Source organism: Micropterus dolomieu, linkage group LG01 (assembly GCF_021292245.1).
Source record: "Micropterus dolomieu isolate WLL.071019.BEF.003 ecotype Adirondacks linkage group LG01, ASM2129224v1, whole genome shotgun sequence".
In the NCBI taxonomy this organism is placed as follows: Eukaryota; Metazoa; Chordata; class Actinopteri; order Centrarchiformes; family Centrarchidae; genus Micropterus; species Micropterus dolomieu.
The window spans coordinates 30,559,376-30,566,454 of NC_060150.1; the positions used below are offsets into that span (position 1 = coordinate 30,559,376).

The 7,079-nt window shown below is 41.0% G+C and overlaps 1 pseudogene; it reads right to left on the minus strand.

Annotated features, from left to right (window-relative positions):
* The window catches only part of LOC123980616, a 49,927-nt pseudogene that overhangs the window by 41,808 nt on the left and 1,040 nt on the right, over positions 1 to 7,079 (minus strand).

A 7,079-nucleotide genomic window follows, 5' to 3' on the forward strand; every position in this document is an offset into this window, starting at 1 on the left:
GTAGCGTTAAAGAAACGGAGGTTTCTGGTTATGGAGTCACCAATTATTAGTGTGGTTGGGGAGAAAAGAGGACGAGGAGATGCTGGTTGTTGGGATCCAGAGCAGGACTGAGCAGAATCTGCTTCAACACTGCGTGCGGACTGAGGATGGAGTGTGTGAGCTGTTGAGTGTTGTGTTGGAGTAGCAGTAACAGACCTGAGAGAAGGGCTACCCGACGGTGCAGGGTGGAGACGGCCTCCGGAGCGTCTGAGCACAGCCTCCTTCAGGATCCTACGTCGGGAAGCGGAGGTTTTTGACCGGGATGACGGCCGCCGATCAAGTTGATGATGTCTGACCACCGAGATCATTTGTGGCCACACAGTAATAAAGTCGTATAAAGCTGTAAACCTCTCCTTCAGATACGTTCTTGGGTCCATCTGTGCTGCTCTTGAACCAGGTGAAGCGGCTGACGGGAGGCTTGGCTCTGCTGGAGCAGGTCAGGTCCACCCAGCTACCTGCTGACACCAAACCTGATGGACTGATTGTTCATCTCTTCTGTCTAGGTTATCTTTATTATTGTTATTAACAACCTCATTTCTTGTTTCAGTTGTTTTTCCATTTAACCATTAAGAATTTTTTAGGAATGTGTATGTTCTTTGAACGTATTTAATTAGCCTGTTCATTCACCTGCTAGGTGATAAGAAGTGTGTTATTCAATGGTCTCCTCCCTTTCCCCTTTGTTAAATGCTTAGAAAATATAGAACTGTGTAACTGCTTATGACGTTAAGAAGAGTCTTGGCATTGTGAAGAGATACATGATTAAACACGCGCAAAGAGACTCTTAAGACATTACCTTTAAATTAAAGTTCCTTAAAAACACAAGAAACCTCAAGACACCAAAGAAAAGTGACCTCCCACCATTCAACACGCCCTCCCTGGGAGAGTGGCAAACAAATGGGACCTCTTTGCCTCATTCTACACTTACCTCTCTTCCTTACAACGCTCTCCTGAAACTTTCCTGCTTTTAACGATTCTACCTGGAGCACACCCAAGAGCAGGAAATTTTATTTTTGCCTATTCTCTAAGGCCCTTACCTGGAAGAAACTGCCTAGGCCATATCTTTTTTTAATAGTGCTCAGCAACATTTAATTGTAGGCCTACTCAAATGGTCTCAAATACCTTATAGATTTTTACTTTTTTCTTTGTTTTGTTTTGTTGATATTATTACCTTGTTTAATTTACATATCTTTTGATTAAAAAAGAACCAACAAGTGTTCTTTTGAAACCTTATTTCATTTGAACTGATTTTTACTTGTCTTAACGGCCAATGGCGTTAGGAAGTTAGTCAAGCAACTAAGTTATGCCGCCAATAACACTGAGGGCCCCATTTCAGAAAGCGGGATGTACGAGTATGTTAAGCCTGAGATGAGGTTTTCTGTTTCAGAGAGCGAGATCACATCATCCGGCAACTGATGTTGTCAACCTAAGATAAGTTTCAAAACCGTCAGTTTCTCTCTGACTCCTCCCCTCCTGCGGAGCCTGAGGCGGCTGTCTGACACACCGTTTCATTTCGTCATTCATGCTGTCGATTTCAAAGCACATATTGAAATGCATTTACATCTTAAAAAACTTAAAAATCCCGGTAAGATAGGCTATTAGTTTCTTACCCAAACATGATCTTGACCCTGACCGATTTATGATCAGTCTGTCATCGATGTATGGACAGATCTCTGCACATTGTGGAGTTATCCTCAGCACAGAATAAAATCTCTGTCCGTCTTTAGGTGTATAAGGCTGTGACTGAAAACACTTACTACATTACTGAAGTAATCACTGTTTAATATGTAACCTATAAAACTGATCAATGAACAGTAATCTTTCATATTGTAGTCGCACTGATTGGAACATTCGTAGTTATCATACTAGAGATAATGTGACTATTTGTAAGGGAGGAAGACTGTGGTGCAGCTGAAATTTTATATATTGACAGCATTTATAAAATACAAAATGAGAGATTTTATTAATGTAAAATAGACGTCTACACCTTTACAGTCAGTTTGAACCTAGACACATTTTCCACGTCAAAAAAAAATTAATAGGCTAACCTACAGGGCGTGACTGTGACTTTAAAATCACAGGTCATGAATAAACTACAGCTTACTAAATATAACCTTCCTATTTAAAATCGAATGTAATGGCCTATAGGACAATTCTAGCACTTTCATTCATTAAGGAAATTCCAGTCTGGTAAATGGTGAAAAAGTATAAAAAAATACTAATGTTAACGTATTGATCCTCCACTCGTGCGTTTTAGAGCTTATCATGGTCCGCACTGGCGCGCATTCATATTTCTAACTCCACCCAATTAAAATGGAGGCTCTGCCTTTTTTAACCTGCTGCCATGGTGAATCGTAGTATCAGAGCTCCATTGATGATGGCTTTTTTTCATCCCCACGCACGCACTTCCATCAGGCTCAACATACATAGAGCTGATTGAATTAATCTGATCCCACCTCAGGCTCAATCAACTCAGAGCTCAAGGATAAACTCAGAGTTTGTTGAGCCTGCTTTCTGAAACCGGGCCCAGACCTTTTAACTCTGAACATCAGATCAGAGTCACGCCGACTAGAACCACGCAGTTTGCCTAAAGACCGTTTCGAGGTGATGCCAGCCAGAAAGCAGAGGGACCACAGAGCAAATCAGCTGTTCTAAACATCGACTCCTGCCAGGCTATTCACTTTCTTTATTTCCTTTAGAATCATACACAATTGCAACAGCATCGAGAATTAATCCATCAGATTTGCGACTGATTTCTTAATGATTGACTGACTATTAGTAACTAAATTGTTTTAATTACAATAGGCCTACTATGAGTTTCCTAGTTCCTTGTGTAATCGAACAAGGTAGGTGGTGCCCCTGAGTGCATATGAGATTAATATGTTCAAGCATTAATATTCATAATTTCAGAAACACATTCACTACAAGCACTATAACCCATGAAAAAGGAGATGGGACGTCATTGATGACATCGCATGAGAAAAAGTCTATAAATATGGATTTTAAGAAGTGATTTAAAACAAATCGCCAATTGTCTCCTCAGGCAGGTTGTTCCAACATTGAGGGGCCCTGATAGCAAAAGCGAGGTTGACTTCAGATTTAAGCCTCGACTTTGCAACCAAAGGGCCCCACCAGAGGATCTAAGGCTGCAAACAGGCTCATATGGGGTAAACATTTCTGTTGTGTAGCTTGGGGTCAAACCAAGAGATGCTTTAAAAGTGATCAGTAAAATCAATAAATCAAATAAATAACAGACAGGGAGCCAATGGAGAGAAGCCGGGATTGGGGTGATGAGATGTCTGTTAAAATCAGTAAGTAGCCAGCTGCTGTATTCTGAACTACATTGAACAAAGTTATAAACGCAACACTTTTGTTTTTGCCCCCATTCATTCAAAATCTGTGTTAGTGAGCACTTCTCCCTTGCTGAGATAATCCATCCACCTCACAGGTGTGGCATATCAAGATGCTGATCAGACAGCATGGGTGTTCTGTAGGCTGGGCACAATAATGTTCAGTGTAGTTGGAGGCAAGAGAGTGACTTTTGGTTTGTGCCAGAAATGTGGGAGTTACAATTTACTAACCACACAACTATCCTTATTAAATGCATGAAGGACCACCTTTCTGCTAAATTTAATAAATGTGATTTATTTTAGAATATTATACATGTTAAAATAATCTGAAATGTGAAATGTTGGACCAAAAATATGATTTTAATAAAGAGCAGTGAGTAAATGTCTATAAAATACAAATGACTGTGTGAAGGAAATGGGATGCACAATACATAACAAACTATGTAACAATGCTTTGTAAGAAATAATCAGATAATATCACAATACAAACTAACAAACATTTAAAAATTAAATATAATTTTGAACAGCAATGCAAATATGAGGGCAGAACTGCTCCTGGTGTCTAATAAGCTACATTTATTAGCATGTGTTTAGACTCTAGTTCCCTTTTTAGAGCTTTGGGACTTTTATTTGCACACATCTAACATTTAAATAGCAAACCACCCATCAACAGCTACAATGAGGCATCTTACATATGAAATTCTCAAAAATATCAATTTTGTCTTCTTAACATTCCAATGGCCCGCCCACGGGCTGTCAGGTCCTGGCGGCAACTTCATACTCATATGATACACCGTTTGGAAGCTAAAATCCCTGTGATTCGACCAATGCAAACCATATCAAGATACAATCACCACAGCGGGTACAATCAGCGCCTCTGTCAGACCAACCAGTACAATCAAAATTAATGCGACTCACCTATGAAGCCTCATAGGCAGACATGGCTCGTATGTCATTATAACCGTTAATAACACCGATTTGGGTGTAAACAACTACGATAGTTTGTATTCAAATTAGCCGCTGAACTCTAACCTTTCGAGTGACACCAAATCCGACCCAATAAGAGCTCACGTCCCTTTCACAGCCTACAACAGCCAACGAGAGCCCGCGCTGTAAGGAAGGGCCAGCCCCTATTATTCCGTGGGTAGGCAGAGCCAGTTGCAAGCAATTGTGCCGATGACTGGAACTTCGTGTAGCCAATACAATTCTGAAAATAACGATATCCAACACATCTGCGTCAAGCTACCGGCTAAAGGTGTGTTCACACCGAAAGCGAATCTAGCATTTTGGTGAATTACATAAAAAGTCAATGCAAAGACGCAAATTCGCTCCGGACGACGTGAATGAGGCGTTTGTCACGGAATTCGCTGGTTCGTGCGAGTTCAGATTTTTCAAGTTGGGCGAGAAATTGACTTGACGCAATGTTGCGAAAGCCTATCAGCAGTGAGACTGTCCAAACGTCACCGGTGGCTTCGGAGCATTGTTTGGAGAGGACCTGGCGAGAGGTGTAAGAACAATCCGCTGGCCGACGGGGAGCTGCTAAAGAATGGGGAAGTGTACAGGGACAAATAAACACCCGTAGTCGGTCTGGATTCTACTCTGACAACTACGCCGTTTACCCGCGAGAGGAGCTCAGAGTTATTAAATTTGCTTTTTACTTTAGTTTTTGGGTTTACAACTTGCACTTTTTGTGCTGTTTTAGAAAAAATATGCTAAGACATACACTTAGAAAAAACATTTTCCATTTGTATGAAATTTAAACTTGAACTAGGTAAGGCTTTATGCTGTGGCCTTACAGTGTTTTCCAACAAGTCCCAGCTATAGTTGTCTGCATGCATTTGTTAGCAAGCATTTTCAAGTGGAAACGAAAAAAATATTAGTTTTAGTGTGTTTAAACTTATTTTAATCAATTCCAGCAGGCTTTACAATCATTCTGACTTTTGGGTTAGACACTCCACAGTGTTATCTTTCAGAGAAGCCCAAAACCATGCATATACTCCAAATGGTTTAAGAACTACATTCGATTTACTTTGGATATGCCTTGAATAGACGTTTTGCATGAATTTTACAGGAATGTTAAGAGGTTACAACAGCTCTCATTTTTTCTTCACTTGAGTGTAGATCCTCTGGGCTGTCAGCAGTCTTTGTTAAGCTGTTTGCTGGCTGGGACACTTTGACCTGTGCATACAGAGTATCCTGCTGCTGTCCACTGTCCTGCGCTGAGTCAGAGGACAGTTCAGGTCTCTGTTTTGAGAAGTCAATCTCTCCATAATGAATGTCTTCTTTTTCTTCAGTTTTAAATGCTGGGTTTTCAACAGCCAGCTCTTCACCTGTTTGACTCTGTAAAAATATGAAATGTTGTGAGTAGCTGAATGTAGACCTTCCTCTGGGCCTGAAGTCCTGTTCCATCTTTCTGGACAAACGGCACCAAAACATCTTACATTTTGTGACAAAGACCTAAAAAAAAAACTGTCTACTCAATCTTCAATCAGTGTATTGCTAAGAGGATATTTTATCACATTTGCTGTGTCTCTTTTGCACCTTTAGTGTTCAGTTACAAGTGCTTTCATGTATGTTACAGTACAGTCACTGTGAACAACAAAAAACATTTAAAGTGCTGTACAGAAAAGTTTAGTATTTTCCCACCTGACTCGGTTGTTGAGTTGAATGTGTCGACTTTAACCGCCTCCCACACAGGACAGCGCTTTAAAATAAATAATAAATGAAACATCTGGATTAGTACGTAAATTGAATGCAGGAAATTTGCTCTCTGATAAGTTGATGAAGAGATGTTCAAACCAAGAGAACACATAATCATCTGTTCCTTCGTCTTGAATGTGGCTGTGGCTGAAAGTGAAGTCACAGAAACTGAATCATATTAGCTGCTTTAATACTTACCAAACACCGACAACCAGGCAGACGAGTAAAATGACCCCAATAATTCCTCCAAGAACTGCCCCCCAGTTTAGAGATCCACCAGTCAGTCCTGCTCATAAACACAACAATATGCAGACAAAATAAAATGCAGAAGTTCCACTTTTTCAAATAGGAAAGTAAGTGGATTCAGTGCAGTTCAGTGTTAACCTTCAAGAGTCAGATGGATCTCTGACGTCTGATTACCGAGATCACTTGTGGCCACACAGTAATAAACTCCTCCATCAGTGACATTGGTCACCTTGAAGCTGTAAACCTCTCCTTCAGATACAGTCATGGGTCCATCTGTGCTGCTCTTGAACCAGGTGAAGCGGCTGACGGGAGGCTTGGCTCTGCTGGAGCAGGTCAGGTTCACCCAGCTACCTGCTGACACCAAACCTGATGGACTGATGGACACTGAGGTAACTCTAGGAGCATCTGAGGAAAATGTGAGATTCACTTTATTCAAATCAGCTGACATCCCATCAATCATCATGTGCTGACAGGATCCAATAACAAACTCTGCTTGTCTTACATGAAACACTGAGAGTCTTTCTCTCCTCTGCTGTCTTGACATCTTTTCCTTCATTCACAGGATATCTGGCAGAACAGGTGATGTTGTATCCATCATGTTGGTCTGACAGAGTGATGGTCTCCTGGATTTTAGTTGTAAAGGTTCGATCTGTGTTTTCCTCTGTGTTGCTGTGAGTGTCTTGTTGGAGGTTCCAGGTGAGTTTAGGAGGGGAGTGTGGACAGGGAGTGGAAGCTGAGCAGGTTATA